This window comes from Canis lupus, chromosome 26 (assembly GCF_003254725.2).
Source record: "Canis lupus dingo isolate Sandy chromosome 26, ASM325472v2, whole genome shotgun sequence".
NCBI lineage: Eukaryota > Metazoa > Chordata > Mammalia > Carnivora > Canidae > Canis > Canis lupus.
This window is the reverse complement of record NC_064268.1, coordinates 30,505,251-30,531,010: the sequence shown is the minus strand read 5'-3', so window position 1 is coordinate 30,531,010 and position 25,760 is coordinate 30,505,251. Positions and strand designations below refer to the sequence as shown.

At 51.1% G+C, this 25,760-nt stretch overlaps 1 protein-coding gene across 9 annotated transcripts in view; it reads left to right on the top strand.

Moving 5' to 3' along the window:
* Window positions 1-25,760, top strand: part of LOC112677034 (putative PRAME family member 26) — a 62,279-nt gene that overhangs the window by 18,398 nt on the left and 18,121 nt on the right. For 4 of the 9 annotated variants that reach the window (XR_007406210.1, XR_007406212.1, XR_007406211.1 and 1 more), the window contains exon 2: window positions 8,413-25,576. The gene's annotated coding sequence lies outside the window, so the exon portion shown is untranslated. Of the gene's footprint in view, window positions 1-769; window positions 4,229-8,412; window positions 25,577-25,760 lie in introns of those variants that run through there. The other 5 variants (XR_007406214.1, XR_007406213.1, XM_049101906.1 and 2 more) reach the window with 3 other exon arrangements.

Sequence of the window (25,760 nt, the reverse complement as noted above, 5' to 3'; positions counted from 1 at the left end):
CCGTCGGCCCGCTCTCCCTTACCCGAAGACCGGGGTTGGTATGGGATATGGGGTTTCCAGGTAATATTTAGGCTCTCGGAGACTTGCTGGGTGATGCTGGAGATGAGGCCGGGCCGTTGTCAGATGGTAGGGTCCGCGGGAGGCCGAACCTCGGAATGATGTGTTGGAGGGCTATGGTGGCCGCCGCCTCCGCAGTGTCCCGAGGTATGGAGAAAGCCCCTATCCACCGTGTAAAGGTGTCCACTGAGGCTAACAGGTAGGGAAAGGATTTATGGCGTGGCACGTGGGAAAAGTCAGGCTGCCAGTCCTCGCCAGGTTGGTGTGCGCAGAGCTGGGGATTGGGCCCCGCCGGGCCTGCGAATTCCCCCTCGAGCGTTGACCGTGGAGCAGGGTTTGCAAGACTTCGGCGCCTCTCCGGTAACCTGTGGCACATGTGGAGGGTGGAAAAGGGGTTGTAGGAACTGGTGTAAGGCCTTGGGCCCGACGTGTAGGGACTGCCGTATGTCTGAAACGATCATGGGGGCTGAAGGGTCTGGAAGAGCGAGTTTCTTTGGAATGAAGATGCGGCCTTTGTCCCTGGCGATTCCTCCCATCCTTTTGGGTGTCTGTCTGAGTTTCCTGGTGTGTGTAAGAGGGGGACTGTGGTGTGTGGAGGAAGAGGAGGGGAGCTGGTGGGGGTCTAAGGCAGTGGGTCGGGCAGTGGAGAGTCGGCTTTGTTGTTGCCTCGGGACACCAGGTCCTCGGAGGGTCGGTCCACGACAGTGGACAGTGGCTACTTGAGTGAGGTTGGGGGGTCTGAGGGTCTGGGCTGAGGGTCTCCAGTAGTTGTGAAATGAGGTGCCCATTGATTATGGGTGGTACCCTTGGTGGTAAGACACCCTCGCTCTTGCCAGAGGACAGAATGTGTGTGTGTGATGAGGGAGGCGTATTTGGAGGCAGTGTATGTGGTGTCCCGAGGGGGAGGGCAGCCGCCTCCAGGACGGCATCGAGGGTAAGCAACTACGGCGTAGGCCGCGTGTCTCTCTCTGGCCGTCCGGGGCGATGAGAGAACTACCATCCACAAAGAGGATTCATTCGGTCAGGCTTCGGGAGGGCTTGATAGGAAAGTCCCGACGTGGAGGAGTCAGCTCGTGCAGGAGTTGAGGGCAGGAATGGGAGGGTTCTGAGTGAGTCGCGGGGGGAGTACCCACCCGCAGGAGGGGAGCAGGATTTAGACGAGAGGTTGGTGGGTGGTAGATGTCCGGGTTTTCGATGAAGAGGAGAAGATCAAGTTGGAGTCTAGCGGGGTCCAGATGAGAAACAGATTTCTGGCTCAGTAGATCTGTGTCCCAGGCGGTGAGAGGAGAAAACGGTGAGGGGCCTTGTAGAGTGAGTGTAAGGGCCTCCTTTGTCAGGGAGGCGGCCCCAGCCAGGGCTCTGAGACATGGTTGCCAGCCCTGAGCGGCGACATCTAGCTGTTGTGAGAGGTACGCCCGTGTCCGCTCCGTTGGTCCTGTTGGCTGTACCAGGAGGCGAGGGGCCGAGCGGGAACGTTCATCAGTCAATAAGTAGGGAGGTTTTGGGGGATCTGGAAGAGCTGAAACGGGTCCCAAAGTAAGGCAGTCTTCCCGTTTGGAGAGAAGGTGTTTGACAGGGGAGGGGTCTGTCCGTGGCCCCCGTGGGGTTGGTTTGGCTGCCCTGTGGAGGGGTCGTGCCAGGAGAGCGGAGTCAGGAATCCAGTACCAGAGGAAACCCACGAGAGCCAAGAAAGAGAGAAGGTTGTCGGCGTTCTGGCGGGGAGAGGGGAGGCCGGAGATGCTGGTGTTGTGGTAGGCGGAGGCGGTCTCCAGTGAGTGTTTTCGAGGTGTAGGGGTTAAGGATATACCCAGCTAGGTAACCGTGGGGGTGCAAAGTTGCGCTTTGGAGGGAGTGACCGGGTACCCTTTAGAACCAAGGAAGCTGAGGAGGAGAGCAGTGTCTTCCTGTGAGGAAGGTCGGGAGGGCCTACAAAGGGGAAGGTCATCGACTTCTTGGAGGAGTGTGCTCTGTGTGAAAGAGCCTTGTTGGAGATGTCTAGAAAGGGCCTGGCCAAAGAGATGGGGACTATCCTTGGAGTCCCTGAGGCAGGACCGTCCAGGCCAGTTGTCCTGAGGTATGTGTGTCGGGGTCTTCCCATGGGAAGGCCAAGAGAACGTATGAATGTGGGTGTGGAGGAGCAGTGAATCAAGAAGGCATCTTTGAGGCCTCAGCGTGAGAAGTGAGTAGCGGTGGAGGGAACAGTAGGAAGTGGGGCGTATGGGTTGGGCACCAGCGGGTGGAGAGGGCTAGCAGCCTCGTTGATGAGTCTTCAACCTTGTACTAGGCGATAGGCTCCAGAAGGTTTCCTGGCAGGGAGAATGGGGGTGATGCTCGGGGAGCTGTTGGGGATAAGGAGGCCGTGCTGGCCAAGTCGGTCTGTACTAGGTTTAAGTCCCCGTCGGTGAGTTTCCGAAATGGAGAATTGGGGCTGAGAAGGAGAGGAGGCGGGGGGGTTTGATCTTTTAAGTGGGTTTTGACTGGGGGGTGGTGAGTGGCCACCATTGGTTTAGAGGTGTCCCAGACTTGGGGGTTAAGGGGTAGAGGGAGACGGGGGGCGTGGAGTGGAGGGATCAGGAGAAATGAAGGGTAAGACGAGGTGACCAGAGGCAGTGGGTGAGGGAGAAAGACGAACGGTGGCCTTGAGTTTGTGTAGGATCTCCCGGCCGAGGAGAGGAGCCGGGCAGGAAGGAGTTCTAAGGAAGGAGGGTGAGAGGGGAGCCCGTCCGTGGAGTAGATGGAGGTGCCATCAGTTCCCCCCACCACCACCACTGGAGAGGGGAACCCGGCACCCGAGTGGAAGGCAGAATGGAGCCAGTCACCCCGTGTCCAGCAGGAAAGAGACGGACTTCCCCGCTCCCGGGAGCAGGACCCCACGTTGTGCCCCAGGTAGCAAATCCGAGAAAGCCCCCAGGAGCCGACACCGATGCAAACACACGAGGGTTTCTTTACAAGCTCGAGCTTGGGTCCAAGTATACCCGACACGGCGGAGCAGGGACTTGGACCCCGGGGCTCAGAGGCGTAGCAGCTTTCCGGGGGCCAGTGGCCCACGGGATTGTAACACACACAGAAGGTTGCACAGTCATGTGAGTCGGCCCGCAACTGGGGGCCAGTTGACTCCCAGTTTACCCTACCTATGGTGACCGTTTGAACTGGCCTATCACTCTGGTCAGAATTGGCACGCAGTGTTGGGGGGCACAAGCGGGGGTTACATTTTTATGATCTGATTTCGGGTAAGGGTGTGCTCAGTGGCTTGACTAGGGTGGGGCAGCGCCTTAAGCAATAAGCAGGTCCTGTGGGGGTCATAGCAGGAGGTGGCGGGTGCAGCAGAAAATGGAGTTAGTCCTGCTCCGCTTGTCCAGGGGCAGGGGATTTTTGTTAAATTCCCTGGGTCCCACACCCCAGGCTCGGCCTGGGTTAGGGGGTGTCCGAGTCTGGGCCCCGCGAGTCGTGGTCCAGTCCGAGTAGTCGGAAGGTTGGACTTTGCGGCTCAGGGTTGCGTCCGTGTGGAGGCGCCGAGGATGCCCCGAGACCAGGGCAGGCGGATTTGCAGTGGCCCGTCACTCGACATCGCGGGCCTGGCCGCGTCGGCTCCGTGATCCTGGGACATTGACGGGCCCGGTGTCCCTCGGTGCCGCGTCTGACGCAAGCCCCAGGCGGGATGCGGTGGGGTGCCCCTCTGTGTGCCTCCCGGAGCCCGCCGGCCGCAGGGCTGCCAGCGAGGCTGGGGTGTGGAGTTGCACCTGCACCTGCAGCTGCAGTCTGGCCTGCCCCTGCGGTTCAGCCGCTCTTCGTCTCGGGTGTTCAAGACGTTCAATGCCATGGTCGGCAGGTCGGGAATGGGAGTTTGGGGACCCTCTTCGGCCTTCTTGAATTTTTTTTCCGGGTATCGGGGAGGACTGAGAGAGAAAATGCGTCGCCACCACAGTAGCCCTGGACGGGGCCGGGGAGGCAGGGTCCAGGCGAGGGTACTGGGTTACAGCCTCAGCGAGCCTCTGAAGGCAAAGAGCAGGCTTCTCATCTGGGTTCTGAGCGACTTGCCGGACCCTAGCGTAGTTGACAGACAGCCCTGTTAGAGACCGCCCGCGTGCCAGCGTGGAGACAGTGGACGTGGGGCGGCGGCGGCGGCGGCCCCCCCCCCTCCCTGGCCCGTCTGCTAAGGGCGTGCGGGATCCTCGGCGGGAACCGCCCTGAGCACCGATTGGCACAGCCCCGTCGGTGAAACGGACCCGGCCGGCGTGTTGTCGGGCGGCAGCCTGCATTCGCTCCCTGTCCTCTGGTGGAAGGGGGGTGGTCTGCAGCACATGCAAATCCTGCCAAGTCAAGCAAGCCCTCTGCCTGGGCCAAATACTGACTTCTTGGCTGCAGTCCCGGGTTAGCAGAGTAAGAGCCCAGCCCCCTTTTCCATGTGGGAAAGGTCCTGAAGGGAGAAAGCGTGGACCCGAACAATCCCTTCAGCTCCCACCACCTGTCGCAGGGGGCCGGCCAGGTCAGGGGAGGCGAGACCTTGTGGGATCTTGTGCACCTGGATCGGAGGGGAGGTAGGGGGGTGAAGGTTGGGGGTCAGAAACGGGTAAGGAGGTGTGTGGTTGGGAGGCAGGAGGAGGAGAAGGGGGCAGGGGGCAGGGCTGGCGTTCCCCTAGTAGGTGTTTGGGCCAGGGTGTCAGGGGACCCTGAGACAGGGGAAGGGGGAAAGGATTCGGGGGCTCTTGGAGCTGAGGGAATGGGTGGAGGGGGCGGAGGGAGCGGCTCCCGCGCCGAAAGGACCTGGGTGGTGGAACATTGGGAGCAGAGAGAGGGGCGAGAGCGGAGGTCCCAGAAAGCCTGCATGTCTGGGACCTTGGTCCGCTTGCCCTGAGGTCTAGAGATTGTCCTGGGCCGTGAGAATTTGGTAGTCAGAAGTACCCTCAGGGGCCGTGGAGACTGATTGTCCAGGTAATATTGGGGCCGGGCCACCGTAGAGAAATGAATGAGGCTGAGGCGGCGCCTTTTCAGGTCCTGGGAAAGGCCCCGGGTTTTCTTTCTTTTCTTTTTTTTTAAGTTTTTATTTATTTATGATAGTCACACAGAGAGAGAGAGGGGAGGGGGTGGGGGGCAGAGACACAAGCAGAGGGAGAAGCAGGCTCCATGCACCGGGAGCCTGACGTGGGATTCGGTGCCGGGTCTCCAGGATCGGACCCTGGGTCAAAGGCAGGCGCCAGACCGCTGCGCCACCCAGGGATCCCGGCCCCGGGTTTTGAAATTGGACAGTAGACAACCCGTCGGAGTTTCGGGGTCACATTGGGATTGGGCAGTTCCATGATTCGCACCGGGTAACCCGGAGACTGAAGACAGGCGTCCCCGTTTGCAGCCCAGGGTCACCAGAGAAACAGAGGTGGCCCTAAGGATGAGGACGTCTCCTGATCCCCAGGGAGCACCGGAGAGCCACCCGCTGGCTCTGTGGAGTTGCCCTGGCGCGGCCGCGGCTTCCGGCAGCACCAGCGGGACAGGGGCACGGAATCAGGGGGCGCCAACCCGGCGTCTCGAGGCGCGGGGTTCAGTTCAGGTCCTGGTGGTGAGAGGAGAGGGGCTCCCTCCAGAGCGGGGCCTCGAACTCCTCCCGGGTTTCGGCACCAAATCTCAGGTTTCATGCGACTGGTAGGCAAATGAACTAGAGAGGCCAGGCAAAGGTGGGTCAAAAGAGGCTTTCAGTGGGCGCATCTGGGGCGAGGTTCCCAGGCCCCGAGAGGGAGCAGAGCCGGGGAAGCCGGCTTTTGAAGGGGGAGTGCTAAGGGCTCGTGTCTGTACGGGCTGATAGGCATTGGGGCATGTGACTGGAGGAAGCGGTACGGGGCGATAAGCGCTTCTGCCTTTCTATGGGGTCTGGGTAAGTAAGGTATGGTTTAGGTTTCCTACCTGGGTCCTGTCTCGCCAGTGACGTGTCCTTGGGCGGCCACCAGGGTTGAAGCCGGGGAGACCCCGATAAGTAGTGGGAGAAAGATCACTCGTTTGTGCTTCTCCGGGAGGCTGGCCAGGAGGGCTACTTCTGCCCGACTAGAGAGAGTTCGTCGCGGAACCAGGGAGACAGGCAGACAGAGGAGAGAGGCAGAGGTACCTAGAGATTCAGAAAGGCTGCCCGTTGCGCCAAGAGAGACCACGGATCGGGGCGTGATGAGAGGTAACATTTGACAGGGTGACTACACGCAGGGAAGACCTAAGGGTGGAGTAAGACAAAGGGAAGTGGTGGTTGAGAGGGTCCGTGAATAAGGCATTGTCCAGGAGAGAGGGAGAATGCAATGCCCTGGAGGTGCGGGTGTGAGGTTGGCGCAGTTCAATGCGTTCGGGAGGGGAACGGCCACCAGGGAAGAGGGGGGCTTTGCCCCAGGCGGCACAGATAAAACAGTGGGACAGATTGCCCATGCCTGAAAGGCTGGAGAGGGAAGTAAGTGCCTTGTTGGCTAAGTTTCATCTAGCAGAAGGGGCCCCGCCCCGGGCCTGAGCTGGGGTAGCCTGTAGGTGGGTTTGGAGAAGTTGCTCCTGTGCACGTATGGTGGGAGTCTGGTTCCTTCGGTCGGGTTGGATTGGTGGAAGTGAGAGCCGCACGTGTGTATGTCGTGTAGATGCGGGGAGAGAAGACGGTAGGGTAGGAGGAAAAGGGGCAGCGGTACAATTTTGCGGTTACCCCCGTCGCCCAGTGGGAATCCCAAGGGTCCAGAATAGTTAGGCTATAGTTACTGTGTGTTCTGTAGAAGCGGCCTCGTGGGTCACTGGTTGCAAAGGTGCCGGCGAAAGGGTCCCGGCACAAGTGGCCAAGGCGATGAATATTCCAGTAGCGATAAGGGCAGCATCCGTGGATTTCAACCGGGTAGTTTTGGCAGGTAGGATGGGTCTTGATCATAGGTGGAAGAGATTCTAGGATCAGATGTGGATACAGGAATTGACTGGCAATTGGGGATGGAGAAATTGATGAGGGCCTGGCAACCCAGTGGTTGACAATCAGTGGTGGACATTCCCCGGTGCCAGGTTTCTGTCATGTAAACGTCCACCTAAACCCAGGGTCAGTGGTGGAGTGACCAGGAGGTAGGACCAGGAGGAGGAGGATGGAGCCATAGCAGTATTGGAGTAGGTCCCAAAGGTGGTCCTGCGCATCCGTGTCGTGAGGGGCCTCGCTTTCACTTAGAGCTGTGTACCCCGCGGGTGGTGTGCTAGGAGTTTGGCGGCCGTGGGGGTCGTAAGGGCCACCGTATCGGGACCGGTGCACTTAGGCTGTAAGGTTTTTGGGTATAGTTCTTGTAGCAGGACGCTATCCCCTGGGGCCAGGGCTTGGGGAGTATCTGCTGTGGGTTCCCCTGGAGTCGGGCTGACTGAGTCGCATGGGCCCGCAGGAGGGCTCTCAGAAGAGTTAGGTAAGGTAGGCAAGATAGGAGCAGAGGAGGCGGTGACGGGAAGATTTTGAGTGAGCAGGAAGGGCCGCCCACGAGAAGCTGAAAGGGACTTAGAGCCCACGGCCCTCTAGGGGAAGCTCTGAGCCTTGTTAAAGCCAGCGGGAGGAGGGTGGCCAGGACGGGCGGGCTTCAAGGGCAGTTTGGTGAGACGTCCCTCGAGAAGGCCGTCGGCCCGCTCTCCCTTACCCGAAGACCGGGGTTGGTATGGGATATGGGGTTTCCAGGTAATATTTAGGCTCTCGGAGACTTGCTGGGTGATGCTGGAGATGAGGCCGGGCCGTTGTCAGATGGTAGGGTCCGCGGGAGGCCGAACCTCGGAATGACTGTGTTGGAGGGCTATGGTGGCCGCCGCCTCCGCAGTGTCCCGAGGTATGGAGAAAGCCCCTATCCACCGTGTAAAGGTGTCCACTGAGGCTAACAGGTAGGGAAAGGATTTATGGCGTGGCACGTGGGAAAAGTCAGGCTGCCAGTCCTCGCCAGGTTGGTGTGCGCAGAGCTGGGGATTGGGCCCCGCCGGGCCTGCGAATTCCCCCTCGAGCGTTGACCGTGGAGCAGGGTTTGCAAGACTTCGGCGCCTCTCCGGTAACCTGTGGCACATGTGGAGGGTGGAAAAGGGGTTGTAGGAACTGGTGTAAGGCCTTGGGCCCGACGTGTAGGGACTGCCGTATGTCTGAAACGATCATGGGGGCTGAAGGGTCTGGAAGAGCGAGTTTCTTTGGAATGAAGATGCGGCCTTTGTCCCTGGCGATTCCTCCCATCCTTTTGGGTGTCTGTCTGAGTTTCCTGGTGTGTGTAAGAGGGGGACTGTGGTGTGTGGAGGAAGAGGAGGGGAGCTGGTGGGGGTCTAAGGCAGTGGGTCGGGCAGTGGAGAGTCGGCTTTGTTGTTGCCTCGGGACACCAGGTCCTCGGAGGGTCGGTCCACGACAGTGGACAGTGGCTACTTGAGTGAGGTTGGGGGGTCTGAGGGTCTGGGCTGAGGGTCTCCAGTAGTTGTGAAATGAGGTGCCCATTGATTATGGGTGGTACCCTTGGTGGTAAGACACCCTCGCTCTTGCCAGAGGACAGAATGTGTGTGTGTGATGAGGGAGGCGTATTTGGAGGCAGTGTATGTGGTGTCCCGAGGGGGAGGGCAGCCGCCTCCAGGACGGCATCGAGGGTAAGCAACTACGGCGTAGGCCGCGTGTCTCTCTCTGGCTGTCCGGGGCCATTGTCTGATCCAATTCTAACAGGAAAACCATACCTCGGTAAGATGTCTTTAGCAGTTTCTTGGTCAAGGTCTGTGCTGTTTCATGTTTGTTGGGAAATGCCTCTGTCTGCCCTGAAAAAGTATCCACAAACACTAGTAAATACTTGTCCCCGTATTTTCCAGGTTTTTTGTCAGTGAAGTCCACTTCCCAGTAGGCTCCTGGGCGGTCCCCTCAGAGTCGGGTACCTGGGTGAGATCCACGGGCAGTGGCATTAACTGGTATGCGTGGCAGCTCGCCAATATCTGCTTGATCTTTGCTCTAGAGCCTTTAATAGTGATCTCTTCATGCCGTTTGAGGTCTTCCATTTTCTTTGTTCCCATATGAGTACTCCGATGCATTTTGGATAGGCCTCGCCGTCCTAGTTCCTCTGGCTGGATGAGGCTGGAGTCTGCGGCCCTCCACCAGCCACGCAAGCATTGGGTCGTAGGCAAGCGTTTGATCCAGTGCAAGTCAGTGTCAGTATAGTTGGGAGTATCAGGCAGGGTTGCAGCCCCCGCATCAGGTAGTGTGGTTGTTAAAACCTGGGTCATCATAAGGGCCTCGTCCTTAGCTTTGGAGTCGGCTATTCGGCTTCCCCTGGCTACTGGTAGTACTGCTCTGTGGCGTTCCGGACAATGAGTGATAGCTAGGTCCTTGGGCAGCCAGGGGGCCCTTAGGAGTTCAAGGATCTCTGTTTTATTTTTATTTTTTAAAGATTTATTTACTTATTTATTCGTGATAGACACATAGAGAGAGAGAGAGATGCAGAGACACAGCAGGAGGGAGAAGCAGGCTCCATGCGGGGAGCCCAACGTGGGACTCGATCCAGGACTCCAGTATTGTGCCCTGGGCCAAAGGCAGGCGCTAAACCGCTGAGCACCCAGGGATCCCTGTTTTATGTTTAATAGTTTTTCCCTCTGCTGTCAGAAGCCCTCTCTCCCTGTGAAGGGCTCCGTGGATATCGCGGTGGCAAAGGCATACCTGCTGTCAGTATAAATGTTTATTCGTTTACCTTTCTCCACGGTTAGCGCCTCGGCCAGTGCGATCACTTCTTCCCATTGAGCCGATATTCCGGCTGCCAATGGTGCTGCCCAGATGCTCTCCGTTTCCATGGTTACGGCTGCCCCCGCGAATCTGATTCCTTCTAGGACAAAACTGCTGCCGTCCGTGTACCAGGTGGTGTTCGCATTAGGCAGTGGCTGGTCCTGGAGATCAGCTCTGATTCCATGCACCTGTGCCACAATTTCTTGACACATGTAGAGGGGGGTCCCATTCTGGGTTAGGGAGTAGCTTTGCCGGATTCAGGGTTGTTGGTGCCTTAAATCAAATTCTGGTGGGGTTTAGCAGTAGGCTCTGATAATGGGTCAGACGGGCATTGCTGATCTAGAAGTCTGGGGGCTGTTTAAGTACCCCTTCAATAGCATATGGGGTGGTAACATGCAGTTCTTGCCTCATGGCCGGTTTGTCTGCGTCCTTGACCATAGTGGCCACCGGCAATAATTTTGAAGCATGGGGGCCATCTAGTGGCTACCATGGCCAACTTTTTCGAGAGATAGGCTATTGGTCTCTTCCAGAGACCTAGGTACTGGACGAGGACCCCTTTTGCCACCCCGTCTTTCTCGTCCACATACAGGTAGAAGGGCTTGGTTAGGTCGGGCAACCCAAGAGCTGGGGCAGACAGCAAGGCCTGTTTAAGATCATCAAAGGCTTTGTTCATGGCCTCTATGCATTCAAAATTCTGCTGGTTCCTGGTGGCCTCATAGAGGAGGGTCTAGCCATCTTGGCAAAACCCGGAATGGATAATCGACAGAACCCTGCTGATCCCAAGAATTCATGTACCTGGCATACAGTTTGTGGCTGTGGGATCCTTAGGACGGTTTCCTTCCGTGCGTCTGTCAACCATCTTTGTCCATCCTTTAATGTGTACCCTAGGTTGCTCACCTCTGCTCTTCAGATCTGGGGTTTTTGAGCTGAGGCCGGTTATCCTAGAGCCGCTATTGTCTGGAGCAAGTCCCTGGTGCCTCGCAGGCATGTGTCCTGGTCTTCCGCTGCCAACAGGGTATCATGTACATATTGCAATAAGGTCAAATGAGGGTGCTCGGACTGGAACTCACCCAAGTCTTCGTGTAAGGCCTCATCGAAGATGGTCAGTGAATTTTTGAATCCTTGTGGCAGTCGAGTCCAGGTGAGCTGGCCATTGATGCCTTTCTCGGGGTCTGTCCATTCAAAGGCGAAAAGGTCTTGGCTCTTGGTTGCTAAAGGCAGGCTGAAAGAGGCGTCTTTTACATCTAATACAGTAAAGCAAAGTTTGTGTGGAGGCAGGGTGGAGAGGAAGGTGTATGGGTTTGGGACCGTAGGGTGCATATCCTCCACTCGCCAGCTGACTTCCCTTAAGTCCTGGACTGGCCTGTAATCATTAGAGTGCGGTTTCCGCACCGGCAGAAGAGAGTGAGTGTTCCATGCCGACTGGCAAGGTCTCAATATGCCCAAGTCCATTGGTTACCATATGTGGGGTGTGGTTCCCGTATGGGCTATGGGAGGCATGGGGTATTGGCGGACCCTGACAGATCTGCCCCTGGCTTTAGTTCTATGTAAATGGCCAGTCGGTGCCAGGCAAGCCCAGTTCCCCCAATTTCTGCCCATGCTTGGAGAAATTCCTGCATCCAACGGTCAATGTCAGTCACTGGGGCCGAGGGCATTTGGTGAAGACGATATTCGTCTTCTAAACTCAGGACAAGCACCTGAATCGGGTGCCCCTCCTTGTTTAGGATTTTTGCCCCTTCGGGGTGGAAGCAAATTTGTGCCCCCATCTTGGTGAGCAAGTCCCAACCTCACGATGGGTAGGGACACTCAGGGATGACCATGAAGGAGTAGGACACCCGGCCCATGCCTAGATCTACAGTTGTCCGGGTAGTCCATGAGTACTGTTTGGTGCCCGTGGCCCCTTGCACCCATGAAGTTTTGCTAGCCAATTTACCTTGGGGTTGTAATAAAACCGAATGTTGTGCCCCAGTGTCCACTAGGGATTCAGCGGGTTGCCCCTCCACTCTGAGAGCTACCCTGGGCTCAGGGAGGGGCGCCAAACCCCGACTCCTCTAGTCGTCCATGTCCTCTATCTCCAAGTTTTTGGTAGGGGCCTTGGGTCTTTTGTTAGGGCAGTCTTTCACCCAGTGGCCCTCCTCCTTGTAATAAGCACATTGGCTTTTGTTCAGTTTAGGGCACTCCGGATGGGAACCAGGGCCATCGTCCTTACCTGTCCCTGAAGCCAGTTTCTTGAGGTGTCTCCGACTTTCCCGTGGGTCGTCCATGGTTGTGGCCAGGAGGATCTTGGCTAGGTTTCGGGTCTGCCGGTCACTTAGTTTGATGCTCTTCCAGACTTTATTATTATAGACTTTTTCTGCTACTATTACTAAGTCCTGCAAGCTCTTCTCCCCCGGTCTCTCTACTCTTTGCAATTTCTTTTTAATGTCCGGAGCGGCCCGGTTAACAAAGGCCATGATCATTGCGGCCTTCGTTTCTGGGGCTCCTGGGTTCATAGGGGTGTACTGCCTAAAAGCCTCTATGATCCTTTCTAAGAAGGCTGCTGGACTCTCATCCTTACCTTGTCTTACTTACATCATACACCTTGGCCAGATTTGTAGGCTTGCCGGGAGGACGGAAGTCGGCAGGCGTAAGGGATGTCTCCCAAGACCCTTGGTCGACGGTCTGCCAGCACAACCGCCTAAGCCAGTGTCGACCTAATACAGATTGGAATTCCTACAGGTAAAAATACAGTTTAGAGCTCTCGGGAAATATGCGCGCAAAAGGTGGAAAAAGTTGAGTATACTCTCCATGCCTGGCACCCTCCAGATGGGGTCCTAGGGGTCTCTTGGATCCCGGACGAGCCCCCAAATGTTGTGCCCAAGATTGCATATCTGAAAAACCACCAAGGAGCCGACAGCGATGCAAACGCATGAGGATTTATTTACAATCTCGAGCTTGGGTCCAAGTATATACCCGACACGACAGAGCAGGGGTTTGGACCCTGAGGTGGGTTACAGCTGGGTTTTTATGGGCTGCTCTAGGGGTTTAAGATGGTAGCCAGAGATCTTCTCTCTCTCGGCCTCCACAGAAAGAGGCTTGCTTTCAGTACTTGAGAGGGTCTAACTATAGCCCATCCGGCCTCACTTATTCCCTGCTCTACAAAGCATCTGCCATCAGTATACAGATTCCACTCAGGATTGTCTAGTGGAGTCTCCTGCAGATCCTGCCTGGCAGCATCATCTTGCATTATCATTTGTTCACAGTCGTGTTCCAGTTTAGCAGCCTCCTCTGGCAAGAAAGTTGCAGGATTTTAAGATGTACAAGTTGTAATGCAAATATGGGGTTTCTCTAGGAGTAAGGCTTGATATTTCAAGAGGCGACTATCAGCCAGAAGCCTCCTTTTGATTCCCATAGTCTTGTTACATTAGGAGGGGGGTAACCAGTTCTTTCTGCCCCCAAGGTTATCTTAGTAGCTCCAGGTATTAGAAGCTCAATGGTGCTGCCACCCGTAAACAAGCCGGCCCTCCTTTTGGCACCATGTCTGATTCTTTGCTTAGGTATCCTGTCGGTTGCTGAGTTGATCCCCTCGTCTGGGTCACAACTCCAAATGCTATTCCCTTTCTTTCTGTAACATACAAGTTAAACTCTTTTCCTACAGGAAATTAGAGCTGGAGCTTTTAATGAAGCTTGTTTAAGTTTGTAAAAGGCCCGGATGCCTGGGTGGCTAAGCTGTTGAGCATCTGTCTGCCTTTGGCTCAGGGTGTGATCCCAGGGTTCCAGAATAGAGTCCCGAATCCTAGCTTCCTGAATGGAGCCTGCTTCTCCCTCTGCCTAGGTCTCCCCCTCTGTGTGTGTGTGTGTGTGTGTGTGTGTGTGTGTCTCATAAACAAAAAAATTTAAAAATCTTAAGAAAAAAAAGGAATCAGCATTATATCTCTGCAATCAAATTCAAGCATTTGGCTTGTATTTTGACAGACTTCAGTATAGTGGTCAGGATTATCTACAAATTTGCCCAAGTCACTCTTGATCTGTTTATAAAGTCTTGGAGAGAGAATGGCACGTGTACCTTACTTGGGCCAATTCTACTACGCATGTCAGTTCATGGGTATAGCTAGTGCACCTTCCTCTCATTGGGAGGTTTCTCAGTTTGAGGCAAGCCTGGGTAATGCCGGCAGGAAGGTTTGACAGGTACCTCTTGATGGGAGGGAGCCTCAGGGGGCAGGTTATCAGCATTTGCCCCTTGTGATCTTTTGCTTTGGCTAGGGAGGTGTTTTCTTTGCAAGATTTACAGAAGTCGGCCTGCTCTTGTAAGGCACAGAAGGGACTTTGGACCATTTAACTCCCCTTTTACAGTATGAATCTAATTGCAAGATAGCTTTGTTTCAATACTTCCCTCAGGGGGGACCAGGTCTCTCCATCCTCCAGATGATCCTGAAGCCAAGCCTGGGAACAGAAAAACATCATACACTTCCTTTTCAGTGTCAGTGGGTCAATTTCCCCAACTTTTCAGAATGCAGTGCACAAGCATCTCTGCAAAGGCTGATTGGTTCCCACCTCGAAATTCTCGTAGGAATCTCCTGCCCTGTACCTGTTCTAGAGAGGTGACCACTGATGGCATCCCTACAAGTCAGTTCTCACCTAAACCAAGGTGCCCCTTTGCTGCCTATCCAAGGTGATAGAGTGGCCTGACATCTTGGGATAAGGAGGGGTGAGGCCAGCGGGAGTAGCCACTCTCACCCGTCTGCCACCTAAATGATCCCGCTTCCTCTGGATCTTGTGAAAAACCGAGTCCTAATCCAGAGCTTAGCGAAGCTTAATAATTTTTTTTATTTTTATTTATTTATGATAGTCAGAGAGAGAGAGAGAGAGGCAGAGACATAGGCAGAGGGAGAAGCAGGCTCCATGCACCGGGAGCCCGGCGTGGGATTCGATCCCGGGTCTCCAGGATCACGCTCTGGGCCAAAGGCAGGTGCTAAACCGCTGCACCACCCAGGGATCCCTGAAGCTTAATAATTTAAACGGTGATATTCCTTTTAGAAGGCTGAGGAAGTAAGTGGAACACCTATGGTCTCTCAGCGGGAGGCCTGTGCTGCTTGTGGATGAGGCTTCCCAGGGTGTCACCCCCAGGGCCAGTCTCCTTTGTTTTTGTTTTTTTTTAAAGACTTTATTTATTTATTCATAAGACACACATACAGAGAGAGAGAAAGCGGCAGAGACACAGGCAGAGGGAGAAGCAGGCTCCTTACAGGGAGCCCGACCTGGGACTCAATCCCAGGTCTCCTGGATCAGGCCTGGGCTGAAGGCGGGGCTAAACGGCGGAGTCCCCGGGGCTGCACAGGTCTCCATCCTTTAACCTGTCTTGGGGACCCCAAGGCCACCAGAGGTAAGCAAAGGCAGGTTCAGAGTGCTGGATTGCCAGTCCTTATGTGCACTCTCCAGATGAACCTTAGGCTAGCAAGGAATCCTATTTTGGGGGTTTTTTTGTATATTTTTTTATTGTAGTTTGATATGCCAGCATGTAGCATAACACCCAGTGCTCCTCCTAGCAAGTGCCCCCCTCGGCGCTCATCACCCAGTCACCCTGTTCCCCCACCCACCTCCCCTTCCACTACCCCTTGTTCATTTCCCAGAGTTAAGAGTTTCTCATGTGTTGTCACCTTCCCTGATATTTCCCACTCGTTTTCTCTTCCTTCCCCCTATAATGCCTTTCACTATTTTTATAGTCCCCAAACGAATGAGACCATATGATGATTGTCTTTCTCAGATGGACTTCACTTAGCATAATTAATACCCTCCAGTTCTATCCACATCAAAGCGAAGGGTGGGTATTCGTTGTTTCTAATGGCTGAGTAATATTGCATTGTATGTATAGACCACATCTTCTTTATCCATCCATCTTTCGGTGGACACCCAGGTGCAGGTATCCCGCCGTTTCCCTGCCTCTGTATCATTGGGGTAAATCCCCAGCACTGCAATTGCTGGGTCGTAGGGCAGGTCTATTTTTAACTCTTTGAGGAACCTGCACACAGTTTTCCAGAGTGGCTGTACCAGTTCACATTCCCACCAACAGGGCAAGAGGGTCCCACTTTCTCCACGTCCTCTCCCACATTTGTTGTTTCCTGTCCTGTTAATTGTCATCATTCTCACTGGTGTGAAGTGGTATTTCATTGTGTGTGTGTGTGTTTTAAGAGTTTATTCATTTATTCATGACAGACAGAGAGAGAGAGGCAGAGACACAGGCAGAGGGAGAAGCAGGCTCTATGCCAGAACCAGACATGGGACTCCATCCGGGTCTCCAGGATCACACCCTGGGCAGAAAGTGGCGCTAAACCGCTGAGGCACTGGGGCTGCCCTCATTGGGGTTTTGTTTTGTTTTGTTTTTCATTGTGGTTTTGATTTGTATTTCCCTGATGGCCAGTGATGCAGAGCATTTTCTCTCGTGCTTGTTAGCCATGCCTGTGTCTTCTTCTGTTAGATTTCTGTTCATGTCTTTTGCCCATTTCATGATTGGATTGTTTTATTCCTTGGTGTTGAGTTTAAGAAGTTCTTTATAGATTTTGGATACTAGCCCTTTATCTGATACGTCATTTGCAAATATCTTCTCCCACTCCGCGGGTTGTCTTTTAGTTCTGTTGTTTCTTTTGCTGTGCAGAAGGTTTTTATCTTGATGAAGTCCCAATAGCTCATTTTGCCTTTTGTTTCCCTTGCCTTCATAGATGTATCTTACAAGAAGTTGCCGTGGCCAAGTTCAAAAGAGGTGTTGTGTTGCCTGTGTTCTCCTCTAGGATTTTGATAGAATCTTGTCTCACATTTAGATCTTTCATCCATTTTGAGTTCATCTTTGTGTGTGGTGTAAGAGAATGGTCTAGTTTCATTCTTCTGCACGTGGCTGTCCAATTTTCCCAGCACCATTGGGTTGAATAGACTGTCCTTTTTCCAGTGGATTGTCTTTCCTGCTTTGTTGACTATTAGTTGACCCTAGAGTTGAGGGACAATTTCTGGATTCTCTATTCTGTTCCATTGATCTATGTGTCTGTTTTTGTGCCAGTACCACCCAGTCTTGATGATCACAGCTTGGTAGTACAACCTGCAATCTGGCATTGTGATGCCCCCAGCTCTGGTTTTCTTTTTCAATATTCCCCAGGCTATTTGGGGTCTTTTCTGATTCCACACAAATGTCAAGATGATTTTTGCCAACTCTCTGAAGAAAGTCCATGGTATTTTGATAGGGATTTCATTAAATGTGCCAATTGCCCTGGGTATCATTGACATTTTCACAATATTAATTCTTCCAATCAATGAACATGGAATCCTATAAATGACCTTATGTTCCTGGGCTCTCCTACAGGAGACCTCATCCTTTGGTCACATAAATTCACTTGCATCCCTTGCCCCATGGTGCCTGATGAGTCAGGCCGATCATGATTGTTGTGCCCAAGATTGCGAATCCGAGAAACCACCAAGGAGCCAACACCGATGCAAGTACACAAGGGTTTATTTACAAGTTTGAGCGTGGGTCCAAGTATACTCCACACAACAGAGCAGGAGCTTGGACCCTGAAGTGGGTTACAGCTGGGTTTTTCATGGGCTGGTCTAGGGAATTTTCAGAAGGGGTGGAGGAATGTTTTTTTCCCATTCCAATATGAGGGGAAAGGGTGGGGGAGTTTCTTAAGATCTGTAAGGGATTCTCTGAGCTCTGTAGTCTTTCTGATATGGGACTTCCTGCCAAGGGCGTTCTGAGCTTTGTTCTCATTCTAATATGGGGCTTAACTGAAGGAAGGTAAAGTTCAGCTCTTCTTCACAGGGCCTGAGATGGCTGTATTTGTGCTAATGCTGAACTTGAGGTGAATGGCCTTAATTTTCTCGGACTCCACAATGATCAGTTGCAGTTAAGTTTCCTGCCTCACCCTTGCTTCTCTCTGTTCCAGTACCTGGGGCCCCGTTTGCAAGCATGACCCCACAATAAGCGAAGGCCCTCAGGCGGGGGGAAAAGCCAATGCAGAAAGCCAGAAAACAGAAAGTGGAGCTGGTTAGGCTTAGGCCAACATTCCCTTCCTTTAGGGAAGGGGGATTGAGCAAACCTTTCTCCAGAAGCCTGTCAACGTGAGTCTTTAAGACCAGCAGCCTCGCTATCTGCCTTTAACTGGCTGACAAGTACCTGGTTTTGCTTTTTGTTACAAGAAGCGGTTACCGAAGGGAGAGATGTCACCCAGGAAAGAAAGGATAGAATCCACATTTACTCACCCTTTAAGGGGAGTGGCCCCCGGTTTGGGCACCAAAATGATACAGGAGAGCTTGGTTCTTGTCTCAAGGAGTCAAGGAATGAATCTAGAACAGACGACACAGAGTGAGCAAAGTGATAGAAGTTTTTTAAGCAGACATGCAGAGAAAGTTCTCAGAATTGAGACGGCCCCCCTGACAGGGGTGCCACTGAGGGCTTTTTATGGTCTTTTATAGGAAACTGCTCAGGGAACTTGGTAAATTTCTTGTCAGTATCTGGATGGATATTTAGAACAAAAGTGGTGGATTTGTAACTATCGTAATAACAAGATGTTCTTATAAATATCATGAGCAAGGTGTTCCTTTGTCTCTGGTTGATCCCTCCTCCATAATATTTCTCTACATCTGGGATATCTGTGAGCCTGGTCACGTAGCCCATGAGCTTGCGATTCTTGTGCTGTCTTGGTTTGAGCAGGGACTGTATTGAAAACATCTTAATGACCTATTTCTTTTTAGTCTGGTGAGTTTCTGTGATTACTTAGTAGCCATGCAAGGGGGGATAGTCCCTAGCATTTTGGAGTTAGGGAGCCACGTTTATTTCTTCTGTTTTTGCTGTCTTATGTCTGTTTTCTTGGGATGGGTAGGAGCCTGACTCTGGGGCCTTTCCTTGATCTTTCCCTGCTTAGGCCCCCATCTGCCACTAATTCGTTCCTACATCAATTCCATGGAGGTCAATTTGCAAATAACAGCATCAATCAAATTGAGTAAAATTAGTAAATAGGGAATATGTTGCCTTTGAGAACCCAAAAAGACAAAAAGATTTTCGACTTCTGTGCTGAGAAGGTTAACAACTGTTTCTTGACAGTGTCAGGGACGGTTTACCAAATAATTTTCAGGTACTTTAACTGAAAATGATGTGGTGGGACTTGCATTGTGTATGGAACATTGAGGACCCATCCTCCTTTTGTGAGCTCTGGGATTCATATCTTCATAACGAGTGTGTCAGAAGACTCTCTTTGGAGGAGGTATGTCATCAATATAATGTCATACCTGTGCGTGTCAAGAAAGTTGGGTCCAGTTAAGGTCTTGCCCTCAAAGATTGTATGTGATGGATCCCAAAGCTGTTGAGGTACCCATGAGGTACCCCCATGGGTAAAGGTGTATTGTATCCCTTGGGAGGTGAAGACAAACTATGGCTGAGAGGCATTGAAATAGACAACGAACAGAATTTATTAGCCAAATCTGTAATCTCAGAATATTTCTTTGTTACTGATGGGATGGACTTGGAAATTTCAATAATGTTTGGTAATGGAGCCTTAGGGAATGGGACCTCAGAATTAAGGTTGCAGTAGTCCACCATGAGGTGCCTGCCTTCTTTCCAAGTTTATTAACGGGCAAAGTTTAATAGGTAAATTTAAGTTTTTAAACGGAGCAGTAGTAGGGATAATCACTTCTTCAATCATTAGGTTTTCCCAAAGTTTCAATCATTGAAGGAAGGCGTAATACCAGCCTTGGACCCAGAACCCTGAGACCAAGACCTGAGCTGAGATAACAGTCAGACCCTGAACTGACTGAGCCACCCAGGTGCCCGAAGGAAGTCCTATTTTATTTTTAATTTTTATTTTGCACTGGGCTATATTAACTGTTTTAATAGATGAGGGGCATCCATGGGGATTCACTTTTGTCAAGCCAATTTGTTACTACCAAAGTCTTTTTTTATTATTATTATTTTTAAGGTAAGCTCCATGCCCAGCATCAGGCCCGAACTCACGACCTTGAGATCAAGAGTCACATACATGCTCTACCAAGTGAGCCAACCAGGTGCCCCTGTAATTACCAAAGTCTTTTATTTTTTTTTAAGATTTTTAAAATTTATTTTTTCATGACAGACACAGAGAGAGAGAGACAGAGAGAGAGCAGTAGAGACACAGGCAGAGGGAGAAGCAGGCTCCGTGCAGGGAGCCCGATGTGTGACTCCATCCCAGGTCTCCAGGATCATGCCCTGGGTCCAATGCGGTGCAAAACCACTGAGCCACCGGGCTGCCCCCAAAGTCTTAATTTTAATTTATTACTCACTTGGGCAGAGCTTTCTCACCCAATGTGGGATATTTTGAGGCAATGGGTGCTATGACTGTGAAGATTTACGCAGGACAGTAATAGTTTGGATGATTAAGGTAAAACTTACCTATTTGTCCTCCACTTCATATTCAGTAACTCTACTAAAGGGTTATAATGAGTACCTTGGTTAAATTTTTGGGGTCTCCAGATACAACTATAACTTGAGCCTCAGGATTAAGGCTGTGAAGCTTTACCAACTGACACGTTTAAGGCAAATATTAAAGAATCAAAAAAAAAAAAAGAATCTGTGTTAATAGCGGCACAAAGCCAACGTGTGTCTTTTTGTTATTGTGCCCAAGATGGCGTATCCGAGAAACCACCTAGAAGCCAACACTGATGCAAGCGCATGAGGGTTTATTTGCAAACTAGAGCTTGGGCCAAGTATACCCGACACAGTGGAGCAGGGACTTGTACCCCGAGGGTAAGAGGCGTAGCAGTTTTATAGGGGCCAGTGGCCAATGGGATTGTAACACACACAGACTTGCACAGTCATGTCGGTCCACACGCAGGTGGCCAATTGAATTACAGTTTACCCTACAGTGACCATTTGAACTAGCCTATCACTCTGGTCAGAATTGGCGCGCGGGATTGGCAAGCAAAAGGCGGGGTTTACATTCTTTGCGGTTTAGGGGTTCCGCATTCCTATATGAGCCCGTTTCCAGTAAGGGTGTGCTCAGTGGCTTTACTAGGGTGGGGGGAGTGCAATAAGTAGGTCTTGTGGGGGTCATACATGAGATGGCGGATGTAGCACAAAATGGAGTTAGCCCTGCTCTGCTTGTCCAGGGGTAGGGGATTTTTGTTAAATTCCTTGGGTCCCACAGTTATCATATGAAATTTTTAGTAGATTTTGAATTTCCAATTGGATCAAGTGGTGGATCCTTATTTTAGCTTTGCTTCAGTTCCTCACTGTCAGGTTTCTTCCTTCCTCTAGACACTCAGTATACACTTCAGTGATTCTCCTACATTTCTTCTCATCTGTATAAATTTCTTTCTCCAAAAATTTTCCAGTTAGCACCCTCAGGGTTAGGAGCCTCCCTCATGGTATGATGGCTTTATAGTGCTTAAGGACCCTGGGCTTCCAATTAGTTTGAATCAACCCCTTCACTGTGCTACAGGCATGCCATAAGTGTTTTTTCCCTATAGCCCCGACAATAGGGATCTTTGTTACAACAGAGGAAAAGGTAGCAGAAGGGTGCTGGACCCCTAACCCAATGGTCAATGGATCAAGACCATCCTGTGCTACAATCCTGCTTTTTCTGCCAATGCCATTTTTTCTTCTCTTTTCTCTTTGTACAAAGATTATGTTGGGTTTCTGGCCACATAAAGTCATAGCTTTCAGTTTCTGTCTCTGTCCAGTCATTCCTACTGCAACTCTTCTGGGTAGTTATGGGAAAAGTTCAGGAACCCAGTAGCCAGGCTCATAGGTGGGTGTCTATTCCTCAAGAGAAGGCTAGTCAATCTCCCACAGAATGGAGTTCACATCCAGTAAGGTCATTTTGTCTATGGTATATTTATTACCTAAGCACTTATCTCTTAATTTCTTTCTAAGCACTGCTGTAGCTGTGCCCCACAGCAGGGCTCTTGAACAACATGTTTGAACTGCAAAGGTCCACTTAACGCAAGGGTGGATTTTCTCTTTTTGGACAGATACAGTACAATAGTATAAATGTGATTTTTCTTAATGATTTTATTTTCTCTAGCTCTATTTTAACAATACAGTATATAATACTTGTAACATACCAAATGTGTGTTAATCGACTATTAGGTTATTAGTAGTTACATTTTGGGAAATCCAAATGTATATGTAGATTTTTGCCTGTGTGAAGGTTTGGTGATGAGAGGGTTAAACTTTTCAGCCTCATCCCTAACCTTCTAGGAGGGGAGAGGCATCAGAGATTGAGCTCAATCACCATGGCCACTGATTCAGCCAATCACGCCTGTGTAATGAAACCTCCATAAAACCCCTCAAAACAAGTTCTAGAGAGTTTCTGGTTGGTGGGCACATGGATGTGTTGGTAGGGTGGCACCCTGGAGGAGCCCTGGAAGTTCTGTGGCACCCACCCTCTACAGTGTCCTATGCATCACTTCCCTTTGGCTGTGTCTGAGGTAGATCCTTTATAACCAGTCATTGTAAGTAAAGTGCATTCCTAAGGTGAGTCGTAATCATACCTGAGGGGTCAGGGGAGCCCCCACATTTGCAGTTGGCAGAAGCACAGGTAGCCTGAGCACCCCCCCCCCATTCCTATCTGGCATCTGAAGTGCACATAGTCTTGTGGGACTGAGCCATTTAACCTGTGTGGAATGTGATGGTAACTCCAGCTAGGCGGTGTCATTAAATTGAATTTTTAGATACCCAGTTAGTGTCAGAATTGGTGTGGAAAACAACGCATATTTGGTATCCGAGGGAAAAAACCACATTCTTCTCATCTTACTATTTTTATTCTGTTTGTTCCTTCCATTTTTCTATTCCTGTTTTCCCTTTCCTGCTGTCTTTTCCTTTCCTGGGTTCACTGTTAGAGGCGCCACTTGCCCAGGATGGGGAAGGGGCAGGAGGAGTGAGCTGGCTGAGGTCTCAGGCAACAGAGATGCTGACTTCCGGTTCTCCTGTCTCCCCCAGGACCTTGGAACCCTTCCCCCCATGGTGCCGCACATCAGAGGCTATTTTGTTGAGTTCCTCAGACTCTCTGACTCTGTGAGCCTCTTCGATCTGAACAATAGGCTTTTCTTCTCCCTGACAGGTGCTATTAAATTCAGTTTCTAGAAAGTACTTCTACCCCTGCCTAAACGAATTTAACAAACATTTTTAAGGACCTGAGCGATAGGTGGCCATCTCCCCGTGATATGCAGGGAGTGTTAAGTCCGCAGAGACCTGCTCCCAGCACCACTGAAGACAGACGACCCTGCTGTGAGTCCTGTTGGTCTTTGTTGGTGCCACCAATTCTTCTACCTACTGCTCACTTATACAAAAGATCTCTATCTTAAAGGGTTAATAGAAAAAGAAACTGAGGGACACCTGGGTGGCTCAGTCAGTTAAGTGCCCTCCTCTTGATTTTGGCTCAGGTCATGACCTCAGGGTCGTGAGATCAGATCTTATGTTAGTTAGGCACCGAGCTGGGTGTGGTGCCTGCTTGGGATTCTCTGCCTCTCCCTCTCCCTCTGCCCTTCACCCTCTGGTCATGCTGTCTCTCTCAAAAAAATAAAAAATAAAATAAAATAAAGATTTTTTTGAAAAAGATCAAAACAAACTGAGGGCAGACCCCTCCTATTTGGATTGGTGGAGTTATTTTAAGTTTCATTCCAATCTCCTGATAGTGACCAACCCCTGCGTTTTATGGAATATAGGCTATTTATGGGAGTTGTGAAGTAGGCCACTGTGTAGACAGGCCTCAGCTCCTGTGACATCATGGAATAGCATGAACTTTGAACCAGGTTTTGGATGCTGTCACTTACCACCTTCGTGCCAGGAGCATCTTGAGGTCAGCACATTCCCCTAAAGGGACTGCATAGATCCAGAGCAGCAGGGAACTGCACAGAACAGGATGCAGAAGAAACCAGAAGTAGAACCATGAAAAGACGGGACAATCCGGTGAAAACGATGGACATGTATTTAGCCACCCAGGATCAGGGTGATGTCCAGAGTAAAAGAGTCTGTGGCTAGGAGTACGCAGTGGACTTGGCGGATAAGAGGTTTACGTGTGCATTGCAGGTCATTGTTACCTGAACTAGGATAGTCTGTGACCTGGCTTGTGAATTCAGTCATTTGAGAAGTAGTTCAAGTGATCTTATAAAACCAACTTGAAGAATCAGTTCCCCTCACTTTTATGAGGAGAAGACAATAACAAGTGGCTCTCAGAAAACAGCTGGAAAAAAAAAAAGAAAAGATAACAGCTGGAGCCTGGATACACAGTGCCATCGTGCCCCGACAAAGCTGAACAGAGTGTCTGCTACTTTGGCACCCCAGTCCTGCATGAGACCCCCAGGACACCACAACATTCTATGATGGGATCAGGGTCTTCAAGGTCCACACCATCCCTATTCCTCTTGCACCTGAACTCTTCTGGTCCCAAGCTTCTCAGAAGGCTTCCCTTCAAAGTCACCGGGGGAATGGTCCCCTGAGTCCACACAAAGCACTACTGGAATGCCAGGCGCTGCAGCCTCTCAGGCGGGGAGCCTGCTTCTCCCTCTCCCTCCCGTCTCCTCTACCCCCCACTCCTGTGTGCAGATACTCTCCCTCTCAAATAAATAAGATCTTAAAAAAAAAGAAAAAAGACTGGAGGACTCTATTTCAGGGTGGTCTTGGGAGTTAGCCTTTTGAGTTCTCAAACATATTTAATGGGAATATGGGAGGGGAACAGTCGATGAGCATTAAGCACAAACTCAGTATCCATGGCTGTTCCCCAAAATTAGTACCATAATAACTTGTAAGTTATTTTAACAACCAAGAAGGATCACAGTTCTCAATCTACATATCTCAGTCCTTCTTTGTTGCAGGGAGGAGATCATTGGGCCACAACAGGTTAGAGTTAGATATAAGCAGATGCCCATATCTTTAGGTCCAGAACACCAACTAGGGACCCAGAGCCTTAGGGGTCCTTGAACCTGAAGAAAGGAATAAGAGAAACTGGGAGGCTCCGTGGTTTCTGCTTATACCAGAAGCTGTGGCTCAGGGTGCAAGTGAGTGTGGCAAGTCGATCCCAGGGCTTTGGAGGGCAGCTGAGAGAGCAGACACACAGATCACTGGGCTGGGCCAGGTTCCACCTGCTCTGGGGTCTGAGTCCGAGGGGGCCGACCCATCTCTGAGGACTGTCCCTAAACTCAGTTCAGTGACAGGGCAACTATTTCCTGTTGAGGGAAAGAAGCTTAAGTTGACTTGCATCTAACTTGGGTTTACAACCTCCAGATGACATTAATTCATTCAAGCATATATTGAGTTCCTGCTATGTGTCAAGCTCTGTTCTAGAAGTTAGGGATATGGCAGTGAACAAACATCAGAGAACCTGCCATTCTAATGGAGGAAGGCAGACAATCTAGGAGGAAGTAAGATAATTTTAGGTAGTGATAACTGCTACCAGAAAACAAAACACATAATAGGGGAGAGATTTGGGGAGGAAGAACTCTGGTTAGGGAGATTCCCTAACTCTGGTTAGGGAAGTGATTTCCAATGGACCACCTGTGAGCAAGAATTTGTTCTCATTGCTAGGACAATAAGGGGATAGAATAGCCCCTTCTAGGAGAGGTATGTCTCTAATTATATATACACAATTGATAATATGATTTAAAGATTACTTATTTGGTTAGTTTGGTTCATTTTAATAATTTCCAAGAGCCTCAGTAATTTTCCATAGACTGACTAAGTTGAATTTCTGGACTGCAAGTGTTGAAAGTCAGACTCCAGAATGGAGTACCCATCCCAAAGTGCTGCCGATGGACTCCTGACCAGAACATTGTCCAGCAACTAGGATGGCCCTATTACCTATTACAACATCATCCTGACCCACAATTTCACAAATGGTGAGTTAAAATTTGAACTGTGAGTACTTCTGTATTCCTAGTCTTAACCCTTTATTAATTTATAATCACAAAGTTGGAGATATTCTCACTTGTGTGCTATATGATCTTGAAGTACAGGAATTGAATAAAACGGTTGGAAAACCTATACATAGGACCCAGATATGCACAATTAATAACTTAATTG